The following is a 14,195-nucleotide window of genomic DNA, read 5'->3' as shown; positions in this document are numbered from 1 at the left end:
GTGCAATGCCAACTAGTATTTATAGAAAGAATGATAGAATTAGGAAACTACCACCTAGTAGCAATCATAGTAATAATTGTTTCATGCAAGGCACATCAGTAGATGCTAAAACTATTAGGATAAACTTTTATGAGTATCATATATTTACATATTCTCAAAATATCTACACATAGAAACTTATGTATTATAAAAAGAAAAAATAGTAATTTTACAGTGGAGAAATATGGCAGACATGAATTTAATCAAGTAGTTGACATCATCAGTATTGGGACAAATTGATATTCTGCATCTTCTGCTATGAGGCAATGAGAAGATCACAGCCCCACTTCTGGGGTATTTCTCACAAAAATGAATAAAGCCTACTCAATGATGAGGAAACATGAGGCAAATTAAAACTGAGAGACATTTTAGAAAATAATTTGTACTGATTAAAAACTCAAGGTGATTAAAGATAAAGTAAAAGTAAAGAAGTATTTCAGATTAAAGAAAATGAAAGAAGTATGATAACTGAATGCAAATCATAATCTATTTTCTTTCTATAAGGAAAATTACTGAAATATTTATTAAAATTTAAATAATGTCTCTTTAATAGTTTTGTATCAATGTTATTTTTATATTTGCATTGTGATTATGTAAGAAAATGTCCTTGTTTTTACACATTGAAGTATTTTTCGATTAAGGCACACCAGTCTGAAACTTATTCTCAAAGGGTATGCATATGCATAAAATGTCTATTTTTCTGTTGAAAGAAATAAGGCTAAAGCAAAGATGGGAACATGTTAGCATCTGAAGAATCTGTATAAACAGTACACTGAAATTCTTTATATTACTTTTCTAACTTTTCTCTAAGTATGAAATTATATAAAATGAAAAAACTTGCATAGTAATCTATTATATGTCACTTATATTGGAAAGTTTTCCAGTTTGTTGTTTGACTTTCAATAACTTTTGCTATTTTTTATTTAATGGAGTTTTTCTCTATGAGTTTGGCTTAGCTATTATGCTTTTGGAGTAAGTTCCAAATTGCTTAAAAATTCTTCTCCCACTTGAAATCAAATAAGTAATTACCTGCTTTTATACACACCATTCTTCATCAAAATCAAGATATCTTGATTGTAAGATACACAATTATTTTATGTATCACTAAGAAATAATAAAATTATGACTTGCCATTCATTGTAAGATGCATCACTATTTCAATGAGGATAAAATATTGAAATATATAGATATTAGAATTAACAATATAGTGTAATTCATTAATTATTTTGTAAACATTTAACTCTGAAATCCATCTAAATTTATTTTAACATATGTAATACAGATTAATGTAAGGCTCCTTTGTCATCCAATTATATATTTTTATAACATTTTCTACTGCTTTCAATTTCGTGAATCTGCCTCTGTCTTTTCATAGGGAAAGGTAAACTATTAACCTTGATAATTAAGAATCAAATATGAATCCTAAGTTTGTCAATTTGTGTAATGATTTATGTTTCAATATCAATTTTTTAAGTTAACTTTCTGCTGTATTTATTGTTGTTTTTGTTTTGACTCTCTTTAATGTTTTAGAAAGATTATATGCTGTTTTTAATTTTAACTGTTAACTTTATGTCTTTCAACAAACCCAACATGATGGAAGTTTGATGTGGGCTTCTGATAAGTGTATACCCATCTATCTAGGAAGGCTAGATGAGTCTCCCATGCTGTTCTGTTCCTGGTGTGGTGCCATATTCTTCCTCAGAGCAAGAATTAGTTAGAGCGGTCAGAAGCATGCTTGGCTCCCTGGTCAACTTTCCACCTCACCACTAAGTTAGTACCTTGGAACAGAATACTGAGCCACCCTGGCATATTCTTTCCCTTTTTTTTCTTTTTTTATTTTAAAGATTGGCACCTGGGCTAACAACTGTTGCCAATCTTCCTTTTTTTTCCCCAAAGTTTGGCACCTGCTGCTAATCTTTTTTTTTTTTTTTCCTGCTTTATCTCCCCAAATCCCCCCTGTACACAGTTGTATATCTTAGTTGCACGTCCTTCTAGTTGTGGGATTGTGATGCCGCCTCAACGTGGCCTGGTGAGCAGTACCATGTCCTCGCCTAGGATCCGAACCCTGGGCCGCCGCAGCGGAGCGCGCGAACTTAACCACTCTGCCATGGAGCCGGCCTCACATATTCTTGCTTTAGTACTCCAGTGTCTATCCTTTCAAGCAGTTTCCTGAAGAAGATTCATAATTCTTCTGAACAAGCTATTGAGCCAAGAAGAGAAATCTGGTGTACTGACGGAGCAACTCTACCTTCTAGTCATCCTACGTCAAGGGGAGAACGGACAAGTTACGTTCTAGGGATGCACTTTCGTTTGCAGACATTGAGTTCGTTGTTTTTGGAGCAGGATTCCTCACTCATGGGTTTCTATGAATATATAAAATACTGTGAAAACTACTATCATTAATAACAGCAACAGAAAATGACACCAGCACTAAATAATGCTAACAATAAAGATTGAGTCATCATCACAACATATTATATGAGATAGATTCATGTGGTGCTCACTTATCAATTTCAGTGTTTTTAATGAGTTAGTAGACAAGGTCACCTGCTGATGAGTAAAAGCATGTGTTGAATATGAGAAATGTAATAAAGTTTTGAAAAGAGTGTAAAAAGACAGAATGCATCTTATCAGGAGTGGGTAAGTGAATTGCAGAATAACATGAAGGTCACGATATTCAATTAAGGACACAGTCAAAAGTCAATTTACATTCAATTAGGGACATATAGTGACACAAACCACATCTTTAAGGTTGATTCTCTACTCTTCAGCCTGGATTTAATCATGTAAAAGACTGATGTTTGTTTCCTTCCATATCAGAAATCCATCCTATAATATGTGAGAGCTTCCTTGAATCCTTAAAAACGACAGGAAACTAACTTCATTTTTACAAAAACCATTTCATGGTTAAACAGTTCTTATTTTAAACATTCCATATATTGGGGCAAAATATTCATTTTGTTATGTTTATCTGTTGCTTCTGGATCTGCTCCCTTGGACTTCATCATTATTTCTTGATTATTTTTACACCAGCCTCTTCCAGTAGCAGATCCTCTTTACTCATGACCCAATCCCATTACCCCTGTGGGATGGGCAGAGACCCCATGCTTAGGATGTTCCCTTGGCCTTGGAGGGACAAAATGTTCTACTGATTGCCTCTTTTTTCTTTGAAAGCAGGGAGCATAGGGAAACACAGGGTTTACTGCCATAAGTATCTAAACATGTTTATCATTGTTTCTCATCTTGCCCAGTCAATTTGTTTAATGCATGTGATATTCTTACTTGATACAAAATGCTCAAACTAGTTTTAAAACATAATTTTAACACACAAAGAGGAAAAAAGTGATTTTTGTAATAAGTTTTAGAAGCAAACAAAAAGCAGTAAGAATGATGGCTCTAGGCATGCCTAGTGCCTGCAGCTTTTCCTTCAATTCTCACACAATATATTTTAAAATTATCTCAGTTGTAAAGTTAACTGATGTCTTGAGAGGCAAATGAAAAAAAAATTTTCATTGGCCAACGTCTGAAAGAGCTTTCTGATATTATATATAGTTGTGATAGTGAACACAACCTAGGAGAGAGTGAGAATGTGACACAAAGGGGAGGCACAATGCGTAAACAACATATAGTATAAATCAGCCAAAAAGCTCAAGGTCTATATAGGAGTTGTTTACAGTAATCCTGCTCTAAACCCAACAAAAAAACAACAGTTTAAATTTATATTACCTTTAAGTTAATGTTGTTATAAAGGGTCATTTAACAAAGAGTCACAGCTTCAAGGTATAGTGTTAGTGTATACTATTTATTTAAAATTTACTCGCAAGAAATATAAAGCCTCCAGTGTATTTGCCAAATCAAGAGGATATATAGAGCGAGGAGATACAAGTCCAGAGAGTTGTGAAAACAAGCTATTTGCAACCTGAAGTTGAGATCTAGAACATAGGCTACATTTACAGACTATTTTACTTTTAGAATTTGGCTGAACAGAACTGAAGGAAACAGGTCATTGAAGTAGTTCCCTGCAAGGAAAAATCAGAAGGCAGTAGCATTGAAGCTAAATAACAAAAGCTTCTTCTCTTTTGTCTATATATAGTATTTTAAAGTAGACTTCACCTATTTCAGTCAATTCAATGCCTAAAGAAGAGATTTGGAAATGTTATTTTTCCCTTTTCATTCACTGACTAAAATTGAAATTCAATGTCTTTAATCAAGTGTTGCAAGTCTATCACAAATGGCTCCCGACTTCAACTTTCAGTCTACAAATCCAGTTCTTTGGCTCATGCTTTGCCTCCACCCATGCCCTCTAGAGTTTAACCCAATTTAACCGCTTAAATTCTTACTTGTCCCTCCTGATCTGCATTCATCTCGGTTACGTAAAACTCTTAAAAAACCATGGCACCAAACATGAGGGGAAAAAAAATCCCCATATTCCAAATCTTTTTGTTATATCATTAAGGCTATTTGGACCGGACAGAGAGTCAAGCATGTCAAGCATTTCAGAAGCTTTATGACATGCGTTGATACACTCTCTGTGTGACAATAGTTTTAGACCTAAATTTAAACACATAGGGACCTCTGTCTCTCTCTCTCTCAACACACACACACACACACATAAACAGAAATATCTTAATATCCATTAATAGAGAGTTAGCATTGTAAATTTTATCTGTAAAATAAAGTACTAGGCAGTCATTAAAGATGATAGTGCAGCAATATTTTTAAGCAGTTTTCTGAAATAAGTTCATTTAAATAAATGTGTTCATCTCTGGTTACAATTTTCAAGATACTTTATTTTAGAGAGATCAAATTGCCTCTGTTCTTCTCTACACTGTAATATAAAGTCTATAATTCATAATGAATATTAAAATATGCAATTCTGTACATGCGTTTGTAACAGAAAATCTACAAATAGAAATGGATTAAAATATAAATAATTATGATCAAGGCTTTCTTAATTCTACTTATTTTTTTCCTGGTTTTGTTATTTTATTAGTTCAGAATCATTTCCCTCATTCTTCTAGATATACTCCTTTCTTATGAGGAGCACATTCTATGTGATTTACGCTGCTTGCACTCATCTCTAGTCACCAAGGTGGGATCATGAATCAAGCCTAAAGAATCCTGGCTGGGTGAAATTGCTCTAGTGTGAGGGTGTGATGAATCAAAGCTCCTTTAAGAACTTCCAAAGAGACTGCCTTTTTGTTTGTTAACTAGGATCTGGGACCCCAGCAGTCCTCATTCTTGCTATAGAGAATGAACCTACTTATAGAATGAAGTCAACCAGAGATTATTCAGAGTCTAGAAATGGACAAAGGGAAAGACAAGTCCCAAGAATTGTTTTGAGTGACTGCATTAGCTTTGCCTAAAACCACTTCCAGTCTACATGCCAGTGAGGTAAGTAAGTGTGTTATCTTTCACTTAAGTTGATCTGAGTTAAATTTGTGTCATTTGCAACTGGAAGTCTTTGCCCATCTCTTTTATTTGTCTTTCAGTATCACACTGTTTTAGATATGTCTCATTAACATTTAGTTCCAGTCTGGGATTAATCTTTGATCCATCTGCAGTAATTATTTAACAATAATTGAGGATAAATATGCTCTTAAGCTTATATGTAGTTTCCTCCCTCATGTCCAATTTTGTTAATTTTTTTCTCATGTATGTTATCTCCTTTTTATAAAAACACTGATCTGAAAGGTTTATTTACCTCTCAAGCTGATGAAATATTTCAAGTTTTTTTTCTGAAAGGGTATGTAGGTGTTATACTTCCTTAGTCCTTGCTTGTCTAAGTGCCTTTGTTCCCACACATAAATGATGTCTTGTCTGAGGAGAAGATATTTGCCTCACAATATAAAGTCCTTTGAAAGAGTGGATATTAGGATTTGTGGAAGTCTGAAGCACACATTTTTCTTTCGTAGAAAACTCATTTTCAGGGCTTTTGTAATATATTTCTTAATTACTTAATAGTCCTACATCTATTAAAGAAATTGAATTTGTAATAAAAGAGTACCTAAAAAGAAATCTCCAAACTTATCTGACTTCAACAGTGAATTCTATTAAATCTTTAAACACAAATAATAGTGATATTGCATTAGCTCTTCCAGATAAGCTATCAGCCCTTCACACTTTTCTTTTAGAGTCTGCATAAATAACACTGATATTACAAGCGGACAAGCACTCGATCTGATTCATCATGAAGTATCTATCACCAGACTAGCCATTCTGGGCACCTGGAAAGATATTATGAAACAACTCTTTTCAGATAGTGAGATCCCCGAGAAATTGGAAACAAGCAAGATATCAAGGTGGCTTTCTGTCTGGAAGTAATTTCCAGACTGAAGCACAGCAAAGAAGTGCCTAAACAGAGTAAAACAATGGTACAAAGATGAGGAAGTGGAGAAGAGCACTCCGGGGGCGGGGCCAGCCGGCGTTTGTGCAGCACAGGAATGGAGAGAGTGCTGCATGGACTGGCATAGAGCGATCCTAAAGTCTTTGACCTTTTACTTAGCTGCACATAAGAAGGGATGTTTTGTAACTGAGAAGAGAACAGCCACTGGGGATCTGTAAGATGAACAGAAATACTGAAGGTGGGAAACTTCAGGGAAATAGAGGTATGGGGATTGGCTACTTGAAACACCGGGGAATTCAACTGAGGAATCCTGCATCAAGCCCATTTAAACCTTCCCTGCCAAAACCTGAAAGCAAGTCTGAAAACAATCAGCAGAAATTAACTGTGTTCCAAGAAAAACAGTCAACAGCTTTTGAAGGCATAAAACAAAAATCTAGATTCTTAAAAACATCATACCCCAAACTTGGGGCTAATACATTATATAACCAGGAAAACAGGCATATAAGCTGCCCAGAAATGAAGGTGATATTGAAATTGGCAATTATTTTTAAAGAGATATTATATTCATACCTATGGAATTAAAGCAAAAGATTGACATAATGAGTGAAGAGGGCATGAGAGCAGAAAAACAGGAAGTATAGAAACCAAATTTAAATTCTAGAACCAAAAAACAGAATATGTGGGAAAAAATTAACTCAATGGGCATAACAACATATTGGAAACTTCAGATGAAAAGATCTGTGAAGATAGAGAAAAAGAGTGAAAAATTGAACAAAATCTTGATGATCTACAGACAATATCATTATCAAGCATACGTGCAATTTGAGACCCAGAGGATAAAAAAGAGAGAGACTGGGGTGGAAAAATATTAGAATAAGTAATAGTTGATTTTTTTTTCGAAATTAGAGAAAAAAATATGTCACATAGATCCAAGAGGCCCAATAAATCTCTATCTGGATAAAGGTCACAAAAACCATGTGAAGGCTCACCACATTGAAAAAGACAATTACATGCAGGAAGCAGCAATTTAAAAATCTTCTAATTCTCATTGAAAACAATGCAAGTCAGAAAAAATGAGGAATACCATGCAAGTGAAGTAAGAAAAAAAAACCTGGGGGCTGACCGGGTGGCGCTGTGGTCAAGTTCTTGCACTCTGCTTCAGTGGTTGGAGGTTCACGAGTTCATACCCCAGGCAGAGACCTGCACACCACTCATCGCTCATTGGGCCATGCTGTGGCAGCATTCCACATAGAAAATAAAGGAAGACTGGTGCAGATGTTAGCTCAGGGCCGATCTTCCTCAGCAATAACACAAGGAAGGAAGGAAGGAAGGGAGGGAGGGAGGGAGGAAGGAAGGAAGGGGGAAAAAAATCCTATCCAACCAGATTTTCTCTATATGCAGAAAATATATCTTCCAAAAATGAGAATTAAATAAAGATATTTTTAGATTCACAAGATTTAAGACAACGTTTAACCAGTTTCATTATGGGAAATTTTAAAGGGTGTTGTTTAGGTTGAACAAAAATGATAACAGATGAAAACTTGAATGTAAATAAAGGAATGAAGAGCACTGAATATGGCAAACATGTTGATTCCAAAGCAGTTTAATTTTCATATTTCTTAAATTCTCCACAGGAAAATTAATTGTTTAAACACAAATTAATAGCCATGTATTATGGAATTTATAATATATGTAGAAGTAATGTGTGTAATGAAAATAGCACGAAAACCTAGTAGTGGGTGCATGGGCATCTGCTGCTGTAGGGTTATATGTGAAATGTCATGATACTAATTTATGAAAAACTATCATGAATTAAGAATGAATAGTGTGTGAGCAGTAATATATTAAAAAAGAGAGAATTATAGCTAAAAATACCAACAGATTATAAAATAGAATACTGTAAATACACAACTCATCCAAAGAAACCAGGAAAGAAGGAAAAGTAAAGAAAAATAGATTAGACGAGTTAAAAACTAGGAAGATGGTGCAATTAAATCCAATTATATCTATAATTATGTTATGTGAGATGAACTAAACATTCAACTTAAAAATGGAGATAATGTCAGACTGGATGAAAACAACAAAAGACAGTTTTATTATAAAGACAAAGATAGTTTAAAATTTAAAGAAGGAAAAATACATACAGTTTAATGCATATACTAATTGTAAGAAAGTTGTAGTGACTATGTTACTATCAGTAAATTTCCAGACAAGGATTCTTACGTGGTTGTATTTTTCTTTACCTTGTTTAGCATGTAGAATATGTTTATAGCATGATGTAATGTCCTTGTTTTCTGTAGAAACTCTTTCTATTTATTGGATCATACTACCTTCGTTCTTTGCTTACCTGACAATTTATTTTTTAGAATCCAGACCTTGTAATCAGTTGAGAAATGTAAGACATTTAAAAACTCAAAATAACTTCTAGAGATGAAAAATAAATAGTCTAAAATAAAATATAAACTGGATGAGGTTATCAGCAGCCTATTAGAGACTGAAGAAGAAAAGGTCAGGAAATTACAAACATATCAACAGAAACTATAATGAAATAAAGCACAGAGAAAAATACAATTGAAAAAATGGCCAGAGCATCAACTGTGTGTGGAAAAATATTCAACAATCTAAAATCTGTGAAATTGAAGTCTGAAAGGGAGACAGAGGAGCTGTACAAATATGTGATAAAATAATAACTATAATTTTACAAATTGATGAAAATGGTGCCTCACCACAGACCCCTTCCCAAATATCAATGAATCCTGAACAGAATTAACATAAAGAGGACCACACAAAGACATACGATAATCACATCGCTGAAAATCAACGATAAAGAGAAAAATCTTAAGAATATTTGGAGGAAAAATAAACACACCACACACATAGAAGCAAAATGAAGAACTGCAATAGATTTCCCATCAATAACTCTGAAATCAAAAAGATAACAGACAGCACCATTCATCAACTCATGCTGTGGCGGCATCCCACATACAACATAGAGGAAGATTGGCACAGGTGTTAGCTCAGGACCAATCTTCCTCACCAAAGTAAAAAGAAGATAGTATAAAATCATCTTTAAAGTCATGGAAAACTAATTGAGAATTCTATTCCCAGCAAAAACATCTACCAAAATGAAGGAAAAAAAGTTTATTTCAGATGAACAAAAGTTTAGAAAATGAATTGCAAAGAAGCCAGCGCTATAAAAATTGTCAAATTGAGCCTTTTTAGAAGAAAAAGAATGATGTTCAATGAGTATTTGCATGGACAGAAACGAGTGAAGTTTACCAGAAATGATAAACAAGTGTAAGTATAAAATATGTTGTCTTCTCATTTTCATATCTCATTTCAAGATGATTGAATGTTTAAAGGAAAAGTTACAACAATGTTTTCATTGGTTTATCACATATGCGCAGATGTGTGTAGATATATTTACATGAAAACAATAGCCCAAGGACAACTGGAGAAAAAGAGATGAAAGGGCCCTGTGGTGTCACTCTCACGCAGCACTGAGGTGGTACCGCAGTATTTCAGATTTGATTATTATAAGTTAAAGATGTATATTGCAAATCACAGAGTAATCTCACACACACACACATCACATACACACTCCAGCACACTGTCCCCACCCACACCACACATCACACCTCCACCCACACATATGCCTCCCACACAAAACAAACAGGTGCAGTTTATAAGCCAAAGTTGAGATAAAATGCAATTATTCAATACCTCTCAACTCAAAGGAAGGTGGAAAAAAACAAAATCAGAATGAAGATCTGGTGAGACATAAAAAGAAGTAACATGATGGTAGATTTAAACTCAGTTGTATTGATAGTTCCATGAGATGTCAATTCTCTAAACACTCACAGTAAGTGACAGAATATCAGATTGAGGAAAAATCAAGACTCAACTATATTCTCTGTACAAGAATCCATTTTTAAATTTAATGGCATAAATAGCTTAAAATGTGAAGCATGGAAAAGACATATATTATGCAAAACCTGATGAAAAGAAAGCAGGAGTGGCTATATTAACATTAGACGAGGTGGACTTCAAAACAAAGGATATTTCCAGAGATAGAGATATAACACAATAATAAAACAGTTAATTCACCAAAAAATAACAATCATAACGGTGTATATATCTAAAAACAGAATTTTAATATTACAAGAAGCAAAACTAATATAACTGATAGAAAATACAGACATATTTACAATTACAGCTGCTTATTTCAACATTCTTCTTACATTAATTTATGGAACTAAGAACTAAAAAAACTTTAAGATACCAAATATTTGAACAACACTGTCCTAATTGACATTTGGATAACAATCTGCACAATAATAACAGGATATGCAGTCTTTTCAAGTGCACGTGGAACATTCACGGTGGCAGAACATATTCTAGCCATAAAAACAAGTCTCCATAAATGTAAGAGAATTGAAATTGTACAATGTGTGTTCTTGAACCACAAGGAAAATAAGTAAGGAAGGAACAACAAAGTCTATGGAAAATCCCCCCAAATATTAAGATATTGAGTAGCACACTTCTAAATGGATGAAATAAGAAATCGCAAAGGATATTTTAACATTTCTAAATGAAGAAAAGTTAAAAAATGTTAATATTTGTGAGATGCACTTAAAACATGGCTTAGAGCAAAAGTGATAGCGCTAAATTTTGATATTGGAGAAAGGAAAAGTACCCAATCAATTATGAAACTTACACCAGGAGAAACTAGAAAATGTAAAGAAAACAAAAGAGAAAAAGTATATGCAAAAATCAATGACATGGGGCCAACCCGATGGCCTAGAGGTTAAGTTTAGTGGGCTCTACTTCGGCAGCCTGGGTTCAGTTCCCAGGCTTGGATCTGCACCACTTGTTGGTGGCCATGGTGAGTCAGCAACCCACATACAAAATAGAGGAGGATTGGCACAGGTGTTAGCTCAGTGTGAATCTTCCTCAGGAAAAAAAAGAAAGAAAGAAAAAAAATCAATGACATAGACAACTTAAAAAATAGAGAAACATTGTTAAAATGAAAACTACTTCCTTGGAAAGATCAATAAAATTGATATAAAATACAGTAATCAGGAGAAAAAAGAGATGATGCAAATAAACAAGATAAGGAATTAAAGAGAAGCTGGGACATCAGATCTTATAGACACCATACAGATTATGAAAATGTAGCTGTCAGCTGGTGCAGTATAGTAGCCACACATAGCACTGACAAAAAGATCACACGAAGAGAATCCGTGCAGAATTTCTAAAAATTAAGCAAAGTCAAAAGGCCAAATGAATACTGAACAACACTCTTCATCCAAAATTTCCCAAATTGGAACATCCAAATGGTAACGATGACAAGAAAATATGCTCAACCACATTGCTTATCAGGGAAACGCAAATGAAACCAGCAATGTGACATGACTGTGCAGTCACCTGTATGACTATGATCTTTCAAATATGTGTCAAAATGTGGGTCACCAGGAACTCTCACACACTGCTGGTGTGAATACAAATTGGTGACATGGGTAGTGCCACTTGAGAAAAAGTTTCATATCACCTGTTAAATATGAAAATGGTCACCCTGAATTTCTTCTCCCAGGTTTATATCAAAGAGCTAGGCACACTCTAGGTGAAGGGACATTCACAGCAGCATTATTTACATCATCACACAAAATGGATATAATAAAAATATCCATCAACAAAAGCAGGAAAAATAATTTATAAATATAATAAAATATTAAACAACAGTAAATAATCACAACTACAGGTGCAAAGAACAGCGTAAATGGATCTCAAATGAGATTTTGACCAAAAAAGAGAAACAAAAAATAACATCAACTTTGAGCCCACTTACACAAAGTTTAGAAAGCAAAGATACTTTTTACATATGTGTCTCTGTGGCAATATGATAAAGAAATGCAAAAGAGTATTTACTATAAATAGTAGAATAGTGGCTAATTTTAGTTGAGGGAGAAGATGGTGTTTGAGAGGAAGCAGGAGGAATATTTCTTGGGGCTGCTGGAAAAGTTCTATTTCGCTGTCTGGGCAGTGCTCACATTTTGATGAATCACTGTTGTACATGATGGTTTTTACAATTAGAAGGAAAAATTTTCAGGTTGAATGAAAGAGTTTAATAAAATGCCCCATGTCAGAATCAAAAAGCCAGCTACTTTAGCTATAACTCATTGTAAATTATTATTAAGGAAATATCTGACTCACAGTCTACATTATAGAAGAAAAATTCATAAACATATGAAGAAATACATGGAAACATTAGGAAAGGTATAACTATTTATATAGAGAAGTATGTACAATTGCTTTAATAAGAAGTTTCAAGATAGCAAAAATGCCAATTCCCTGCAAAATAGTTTTAATTCTATAAAGTCTCATTCAAAATATCAATATTCCTTTTTCTCTTAAATTTGGAAAAAAAAAGTTTTAACATTTATCTAAAATAGTACCTACATGGAACTACTCCCAAAATGATGAAAATAATGAAATATTTCCACATTTTGGAAAATTGACAGCTATTAATATAATTGTATGGAAAAAAGTTAATGAGGGAATATTAATGAGAAGAATTATTTAAAATTATGTTAATATATTTCTAATATTAAATATATACCAAGAGATTTATGTATGAATATTATAATTATGTATGTATATGAAATATTATCAGTTTATTTTTGTGTTACAGTATTATGTATTTTATGTCTTAACATTTCGCAATAACTATAGCTAATTTTATAGTCAGAAAAAATAAACAAAATAATAAACATAGTACCTAACACAGCATTTGACACGAATAATATACTGATGTATTAATATGACAGTGTGTTAATATCCATAATATGTAAAACTCTTTCAGATTGGCAAGAAGCATTAAAGCCATAGATTGAAATTAAGTAAAGGTATAAGAATCAACAAGTTATAGATGGGAAAATAGAAAAATATTTCACCGTATAATCAAAGGCACATTCAAAAAGTAGTCAGGGATATCTTTGGGTTATAAATTGAATTTTAAATAAAAATAGTAAATTATGACAAGGTAGAATGACACGAGCATTCATTCATTGGTGGTAAAATCTCAAATATACATTATTCTTTAAAATTTGACAATATGGATCAAAAACCTTAAAGATAACTGACCTGATAATCCCATTTTCAGGAATTTATCCTAAAAGTTCAAACTACTAAAAGAATTTTATATATAAAGACATTTTTTGCCATAATACTAAATTCAACTTATTTCTGCCAAAATCCACCTGTAATTTCATTTTTTCTTAAACGCACTCCTAAAATTCCCAGAAAATGTATTTTAACATCATTCTAATTATGCAATAATATCAGAAAACAATGTTGTTTTAGAAATCACTTAAAATACGTGAAGACTCAATAAAAACTCCCAATTGTGCACCACCGCACAGACAGAGGAAGGAAATAAAAATGGTGCTATTTCTGATTGTGGGATACAAATAAACATATTTTTCCTATGATTTTCTCAATTGTCCTATTAAGAATTTTCATTAAGCTGAAAATGCAATACTTTGACACAGATGCAATTTAATGTTTATAAATATAACAAATACCCTGTAAACATTTCTCCTTAAAATGCACAATATTTACTCATGTTGAATGAATACTAAGACATAAACTGCATAATTAGAAACCTAAAACACTTGGCTTGTTTCCTCAATGTTTAATGAGATAATTGAAAGTAGACATTGTTCCTATTAGGAATAACTATGCCCTAGTAGACACGTCCTCTAAAGACATATGGACAAGCTCTACATTCATACAGCAACGTCCTACGAAT

This window comes from Equus asinus, chromosome 1, assembly GCF_041296235.1.
Source record: "Equus asinus isolate D_3611 breed Donkey chromosome 1, EquAss-T2T_v2, whole genome shotgun sequence".
In the NCBI taxonomy this organism is placed as follows: domain Eukaryota; kingdom Metazoa; phylum Chordata; class Mammalia; order Perissodactyla; family Equidae; genus Equus; species Equus asinus.
This window is presented reverse-complemented; position numbering follows the sequence as displayed.